General features: G+C 37.4%; 1 long non-coding RNA gene across 1 annotated transcript; it reads right to left on the reverse strand.

The window, feature by feature from the left end:
• Positions 1 to 742: 742 nt before the first annotated feature.
• On the reverse strand, positions 743 to 8,177 carry LOC138356325 (uncharacterized). Its single transcript, XR_011224356.1, has 2 exons — positions 7,872 to 8,177; positions 743 to 1,270 (listed from the first exon to the last, which is right to left on the reverse strand). It is a non-coding gene; the product is annotated as an uncharacterized lncRNA (long non-coding RNA).
• Between the last annotated feature and the right edge of the window lie 779 nt (positions 8,178 to 8,956).

Raw genomic sequence — 8,956 nt, forward strand, 5'->3', positions numbered from 1 at the left:
CCTAATAAGCCAAGTTTTCCTGAAATAATATATTTTCTCTATTTTTTTCCTTATGAAATGATAAAGCTACCCATTTCATTATGAATGAGGTCAATTTTTTTTTATTGGAGTTAAAATTAACGTAGATATATGATCGAACCTAGCCAACCCTACCTAACCTAACCTAACCTATCTTCATAGGTTAGGTTTGGTTAGGTAGCGGAAAAAGTTAGGTTAGGTTAGGTAGGTTAGGTTGTCGAAAAAACATTAATTCATGAAAACTTGGCTTATTAGGCAAATCGGGCCTTGCATAGTAGGCTGATAAGTGCGTTCTGGCTACTAGGTACGACATATATATATATATATATATATATATATATATATATATATATATATATATATATATATATATATATATATATATATATATATATATATATATATATATATATATATATATATATATATATATATATATATATATATATATATATATATAACTGTGCTTGGGGACCCACCACCCTTAATTACCCCTACTCCAAATTAATCAACAAAAATCTGAAATTACAACCATCACACATAAATAACATCACATGAAACAAGAAGGTATGACAGGATGTGCAGAATACCCCCGTTGAAAAGCAGAGGTGCAACAGGAACTTCTGAGAGAAGCACACATGTGCAGTATGTGTAGTACCACAGCCAGGCTGTGGTACTGCACATACTGCACAAGGATGGATTGATAAATTAATATATGGACTACTGACTTTAAACACAAGTTTATTGATTTTATTAAAAAAATATATCATATATGTTACAAAAATACTTAGGAATTTTTTCTTAGAAATTATATTGTTCTGTAAAGGAAGTAAGATTGATGGGAGTCACCTCTGACTTAATTACATAAAGTTTATTGATTTTATTACAAAAATAAATCATATTTTACATAAATAATATTTTGTTTATATTTATTTTTCTGTAAAGGAAGTAAGATTGATGGGAGTCAACTCTGACTCAATTACATTATCAAAAAATAGTTTATTATCTGCTATTATCACAAATAGTGCGTTATATATTTATTATCACAAATAGTGCGTTATTTTCTTCTGAACCATCATGACTTGCCCTTTTCCAACAGATTCATCTTCCTTCTTGACTATCTTCAAATTATTTCTTTCTTCTTTTCTATTTGATGGCTTCAAAATAATGGACGTCTTCGACCCTTCTAAGATATGATCTTTGGGAACCCTGATGAAGGTACTTGCTTCAGCAGTAAGTAGACACTGATGTGCTGAAAGTGTGGAAAACATAACATATATAATAAATATATATATTTCTTGCAAAAAACAAAACACCAAAATCACAGAAATTTGGAACCATAGTAGTCTGTAGACAGAGGCCACCAGGCATTACAACAATCGGTAGACAGAGACCAAGAAGGGCAATTGTGGTGCCACAATGGTTTCCAAGAATCCTAGCATAGATTATTTGAGTTAAAATTGGTTTACTTTTACCAAGGGGCCATTTGGAGGTAGGCCCACCCCAGTACCCACTGTGTGTGTGTATTCTTCCAAATAGTGTAGAGGTGCCATAGGCACAATCAGAGCACAGTATAAACATCAGAGGTCCGCGGTTGTTCAACGTCCTCCCAGCGACTATAAGAAATATTGACGGAACAACCGTGGACATCTTCAAGAGAAAACTGGACTGTTTTCTAAGAGAAGTTCCAGATCAGCCGAGCTGTGGTGGGTATGTGGCCCTGCGGGCCGCTCTAAGCAACAGCCTGGTGGACAAAACACTAACAATTTGAGCCTTGCCTTGGGCCGGGCTTGGGAAGTAGAAGAACTCCCAGAACCCCATCAAGCAGGTGTAATGTACTCAGGTAACTAGTGCCCAGACACAGAAACTAGACACCAAACTAGACACAGACACTAGACAGAGTTCCACATAAGAGGTTGTTCTGGAAACTGGAAAATATTGGAGTGACAGGTATAGTGACAGGTACGCTTCTAACATGGATGAAAAATTTTCTGACTGATAGAAAAATGAGGGCTGTGATCAGAGGCAATGTATCGGACTGGAGAAATGTCACAAGTTGAGTACCACAAAGTTCAGTTCTTGCACCAGTGATGTTTATTGTCTACATAAATGATCTACCAGTTGGTATACAGAATTATATGAACATGTTTGCTGATAATGCTAAGATAATAGGAAGGATAAGAAACTTAGATGATTGTCATGCCCTTCAAGAAGACCTGGACAAAATAAGTACATGGAACGCCACTTGGCATATGGAATTTAATGTTAATAAATGCCATGTTATGGAATGTGGAATAGGAGAACATAGACCCCACACAACCTATATATTATGTGAGAAATCTTTAAAGAATTCTGATAAAGAAAGAGATCTAGGGGTGGTTCTAGATAGAAAACTATCACCTGAGGACCATATAAACAATATTGTGCGAGGAGCCTATGCCACGCTTTCTAACATCAGAATTGCTTTTAAATACATGGATGGCGATATACTAAAGAAATTGTTCACGACCTTTGTTAGGCCAAAGCTAGAATATGCAGCAGTTGTGTGGTGCCCATATCTTAAGAAGCACATCAACAAACTGGAAAAGGTGCAAAGACATGCTACTAAGTGGCTCCCAGAACTGAAGGGCAAGAGCTACGAGGAGAGGTTAGAGGCATTAAATATGCCAAAACTAGAAGACAGAAGAAAAAGAGGTGATATGATCACTACATACAAAATAGTAACAGGAATTGATAAAATGGATAGGGAAGATTTCTTGAGACCTGGAACGTTAAGAACAAGAGGTCATAGATATAAACTAGCTAAACACAGATGCCGAAGAAATATAAGAAAAATTCACTTTCGCAAACAGAGTGGTAGACGGTTGGAATAAGTTAGGTGGTGGAGGCCAAGACCGTCAGTAGTTTCAAAGCGTTATATGACAAAGAGTGCTGGGAAGACGGGACACCACGAGCGTAGCTCTCATCTTGTAACTACACTTAGGTAATTACCTCTACTGTAAGATAACTAGTGGGAAAATGCAAGTAATGCAATCTAACAAGTGAACAAAACAAATTAAGAGTGCGACACGTGGTAGCAACACTGCCACTATGAAAACACCCACTACTCCATCGACCGGGATAATTTTTTAGCAAGAGGAGGAGGAGAAGAATAGCTAAAAATGACCAGACTCTACCACCAACTCGGTCAAATGCTAGAGAGGACGCAAACACAGTGGCCTCCTTACCAGAGCCTCAGATATTATCACGAAGTAAGGCATCCAGCACTTTCACTAACACGATAACATCATTTATATTTGCCAACATCCAGGGTATAAAAACACGCAAATCCAACAAAGTTCACTTTATAGATGGTCTCCTTCATGAGGCAAATGCAGTGTTTGCAGCCCTAACAGAAACCCACACAAAGGACTACCATGATGGTGAAATATGGATCTCAGAGTACAATCTTTTCATATGTGATAGGAAACACCGGCTTCAGGGTGGGGTCAGCCTCTACATCAAAGACACACTCATCTGTACTGAGCTGCTAAACACCTCAAATGATATGGTGGAAGTGCTGATAATCAAAATAGAGATCCTAAATGTACTTATTGTCCTTGTATATATGTCACCGGAGGCAAACCCTCAGCAGTTTAAACACCAACTAATGAAAATAGAACACTGCTTGGAATACCTCACAAATCCAGCTCCGAACATCATCCTGCTTGGGGACTTCAACCTACGGCACCTGAAATGGAAGCACCTGGCTAATACAGTAATATCAGAAAGAATACCAGGAAGTAGCCTAAATGAACAGGTACATGCAAATGACCTGCTACGGATGTGCGACAGGTTTGCCTTAAACAAGCAAATAGTAGAACCAACTAGGAAGGAGAACACGCTGGATCTCATTTTCACTAATAATGATGAATTGATCAGAAACATAATGATTACAAATACCTGTTACTCAGATCACAACTTAATTGAAGTTATGACAACCATGGGGAATAGACCTTCAAAACCAGTCCAGATTCCCGGTGGAGGAGATTTCAGCAAATTCAACTTCAATAATAAACAGATAAACTGGGAGCAAATAAACAAGGACTGCACAGAAATAAACTGGGAAGAACAGCTAGAAAATGCATATCTGAACTAGTGCCTGGAAAAAATAAGCTCAGTAGTACTAAAAATATGTTTAAACCGCATACCCCTAAGAAAAAAGAGGAAGAGATGCAGATTGGAACGAGAACGTCGTTCCCTATATAGGCAAAGAAAGCGAATCGCGGAACAACTTGAGAGTCGCACCCTATCTCAAGAACGGCGAAGAAGGTTATGTAGAGAAATAGAAACAATTGAACTCAAGCTACAAGAATCATACAAAACCCAGGAGAGGCAAAGAGAGCAAAAGGCCATCAGTGAAATAGAGAGGAATCCGAAATATTTTTTCTCCTAAGCAAAATCAAGATCAAAAACCACATCTAGTATCGGGCCCCTGAGAAAGGGAGATGGAACTTTCACCAATGACAACAAAGAAATGAGCGAGCTACTGAGGAAGCAATACGACTGTTTTCTGCGAGCCATTAAACGCACTAAAGATTTCTAACCAAAATGAGTTTTTCATGGATATGATACCAACATCAAATCATATATCAGACGTCACCCTATCCCCACTGGATTTTGAAGAAGCCATAAACAGTATGCCTATGCACTCTGCACCAGGCCCGGATTCTTGGAACTCCATATTCATCAAGAACTGTAAAAAACCACTATCACAGGCCCTCCACATTATGTGGAGACAAAGCCTAGATACTGGCGTTATCCCTGATATACTAAAAACAGCAGAGATAGCACCAATTCATAAAGGAGGAAATAAGGCAGAGGCAAAAAATTAGACCGATAGCACTAACATCGCTCATCATAAAAAATTTTGAGAGAGTGCTAAGAAGTAAGATCACAACATACATGGAATCACAGCATCTGCATAACCCCGGACAACATGGTTTCAGAACAGGGCGCTCTTGCCTGTCGCAGTTGCTGGACCACTATGATATGGCATTAGATGCTATGGAAGACAAACAAAATGCTGATGTAATTTACAAAGATTTCTCAAAAGCTTTTGATAAATGACCATGGTGTTATTGCACATAAAATGCGTTCAAAAGGAATTACCGGAAAAATAGGTAGATGGATCTACAATTTCCTGACTAACAGAACACAATGTGTAATAGTCAACAAAATAAAATCCAGCCCATCAACCGTGAAGAGCTCAGTCCCCCAGGGTACTGTGTTTGCTCCAGTACTTTTTCTCATCCTCATATCGGACATAGACAAGAACACAACCAATAGCACTGTATCATCCTTTGCAGATGACACTAGGATCTTCATGAGAGTAGGCAACATAGAGGACACAGCAAACCTCCAATCAGATGTAGATCAGGTCTTTCTATGGGCTACAGAAAATAATATAGTGTTTAACGAAGATTAGTTCCAGCTCATGCGCTATGGACAAAATGAAAATATAAAAACGGCAACCACGTAAAAAACTCGGGCAAATCATAACATAGAACGAAAAGGCAATGTCAAGGATCTGGGTGTACTCATGTCTGAAGAATTTACCTTTAAAGAACATAATAAAGTAGCCATCACAACTGCAAGAAAAATGACAGGTTGGATAACAAGAACTTTTCACACTAGAGATCCTATACCGATGATGATACTTTTCAAAATGCTTGTGCTCTCTAGAGTGGAGTACTGTTGCACAATGACAGCCCCTTTTAAAGCTGGAGAAATTGCTGACCTGAAGAGCGTGCAGAGAATCTTTACTGCTAGAATCCACTCAGTAAACCATCAGTAAAAATTATTACTCAGTAAAAAAAGTAACACATCTAAACTATTGGGACCGACTAAAGAGCCTAAATCTGTACTCCCTTGAGCACAGGCGGGAGAGATACATAATAATTTACACGTGGAAAATATTAGAGGGGCTGGTCCCAAACCTGCACACAGAAATAACATCACATGAGACCAGAAGACATGGCAGGATGTGCAGAATACCCCCATTGAAAAGCAGAAGTGCAACAGGTACTCTGAGAGAGAACTCTATCAACATCAGAGGCCTGAGACTGTTCAACACGCTTCCGCTACACATAAGGGGCATAACTAGCAGACCCCTCAGAGTGTTCAAGAGAACTGGATAAGCACCTCCAAAGGATACCTGATCAACCAGGCTGTGACTCATACATCAGGCTGCGAGCAGCCGCATCCAACAGCCTGGTTGATCAGTCCAGCAACCAGGAGGCCTGGTCGACGACCGAGCCGCGGGGACGCTAAGCCCCGGAAGCCCCTCAAGGTACTTGCCCTACCATCTACATGATTTGATGCTCTGCAAATACAGCACACATCAATTCATTGCACACTTATATAATAATTATTTTGAGAATATATAACAAGTACTTTATATTTAATTTTTTTTTTTTTATATTTGTAACTATACAATATTTGTATCCCTGGTTTCCATACAGTATATTCTAAACAAAATATATATTAACAAAATACATCACAACAAATAGTTGACAGCTGGTAGACTGCCAAACAACAAAAAGAGCTTTGAATATATGATCAGATATTCTTGAGATGGGACAGGAACCAAAGACTCGCCAGGTCCAAAAAGCACACTTGAAGCCTCCCCAAAACCTCCATTCATTCATTCACAAACTTCTCCCAAGACCATCATGAATTAATGAATGAATGCATGATGGTCTTTCCCCCAAGATCAAATGATCCAAGGTATGATCCAAATATGGAAATATATTCCCCAAAGATCAAAATATCCAAGATATGATCAAAATATTCAATCAAAACTAGTGACATCAAATCAGCTTATAGAGTGGGTATCAAATCAACAGGAGGGTATAAATAACAGGAGAATTTGAGTTAAACTAGATAGCTGCTTCCGCAAGTCAGACCTTTTCAAATCTGTACTCTCTAGTAAATCAAATGTTTATGTGAATAAATGTCTGACCAGGTTCAGACAAAATCTCTTATTTAAACTGCGGGGTTTCTGGAAAAATTCCCCTGTAATTAAACATTGTTTTGTGGGAGACAATACAATTATAGCTAGGGGGACTGACACTGGAAAAACCTATTTTATAACAACTGAAGCTCACCTCAATTCTCCTGAATCACTGTGGGATAGCTGCTGAATAACCAGAGTTCAAATTATAACCTCATTTAACTACCAATGTGTACTTTAGCTGTGCCTTTCCTTCCAATAGGTTTTAACTAAAAAAAAAAAAAAAGGGTCTTCTTTATTATTGTCTCTTTTTTTTCTTTATTTACTTCCTTGTTCCATAGTACACTGGCTTTGCCTGTGTCCTCTAGTATAAACTTTATCATCCAGTGTACCTGAGTGTATCTCAATTTAATCTACCACATTTTGTTTTAGTGTTTTAGTGTAATTTTAATATTAAACTATAGTGTACTTTTTATATTATAGTAAGTAAGCTATTCATTTTATAGATTTCATAATTGCTTTTTGACTTTTATTGGTCATCCATTGTTATTAATTATTCTAGTTCATTTTTACTAGTTTCTAGTAAAGTTTTTCTAGTAAGTTTTACTAGTTTACTAGTTTTTCTAGTTTCAATAAGTTTTCATTACTTAAATTACCATTAAGTTTATATTACTTTACAATTTTTAAATCTTTAAAATTTATAACTAAAACTGGACAAACTGCAGGAATGGCCCAAGAATATATACACCAGTTGATTGACAGTTGAAACACGGGACCATAGAGCCAATCCTCAACCCCTGCAAACACAACTAGGTGAGTACAAGTTTTGCTTAGAAATCGAAGAATGAGTTTTGATTACCTGTTACAGTTGTATCTTGAGAAAGTCGATGTTTCTTCATTTTTTTCAAGGACTTATCCTCTTGCTCTACATTCTTGTCTTTCGCTTCCCTGATCTTCCTATTTTGATTTTCCTGAATGTGAACTGAAAATAAGGAAAACCTGAATAAAATATATATCCTCATTAAACAAAAATTGTGTTTCTCTACAGCTGCAGCTACAGATAACACACAGCCACTCTACTTGAATTAATGCACATGCTACACACACAAACACAATACTTCAAATCTACAAAAGTGACAGCAGAGAAGACCCACTCAATTATAGACCTGTATCATTGACAAGTGTAATAGTTAAAATATTGGAAAAAATAACAAAAACTAAATGGGTAGAACACTGGGGGAGAAATGATATAATATCAGACAGACAGTATGGTTTTTGATCTAGAAGATCCGGTGTATCGAATTTACTCAGTTTCTATGATCGAGCAACAGAGATTTTACAGGAAAGAGATGGTTGGGTTGACTGCATCTATCTGAACCTAAAAAACGCTTTTGATAGAGTTCCACATAAAGAGGTTGTTCCGGAAACTGGAAAATATTGGAGGGGTGACAGGTAAGCTTCTAACATGGATGAAAACTTTTCTGACTTATAGGAAAATGAGGGCAGTAATCAGAGGCAATGTATTAGACTGGAGAAATGTTACAAGTGGAGTACCACAGGGCTCAGATCTTGCACCGAAGATGTTCATTGTCTACATAAACAATCTACCAGATGAAATACAGAATTATATGAACATGTTTGCTGATGATGCTAAGATAATAGGAAGAACAAGAAACTTAGATGATTGGCATGCCCTTCAAGATGACCTGGACAAAATAAGTGTATGGAGCTCCACTTGGCAAATGGAATTTAATGTGAATAAATGTCATGTTATGGAATGTGGAATAGGAGAACATAGACCCCACACAACCTATAAATTATGTGAGAAATCCTTAAAAAATTCTGATAAAAAAAAGAGATCTAGGGATGGTTCTACATAGAAAAGTATCACCTGAGGACCACATAAAGAATGTTGTGCGAGGAGCCTATGCTACACTTTAATTA

The sequence above is a fragment of the Procambarus clarkii genome, chromosome 71, assembly GCF_040958095.1.
Source record: "Procambarus clarkii isolate CNS0578487 chromosome 71, FALCON_Pclarkii_2.0, whole genome shotgun sequence".
Lineage (NCBI taxonomy): Eukaryota > Metazoa > Arthropoda > Malacostraca > Decapoda > Cambaridae > Procambarus > Procambarus clarkii.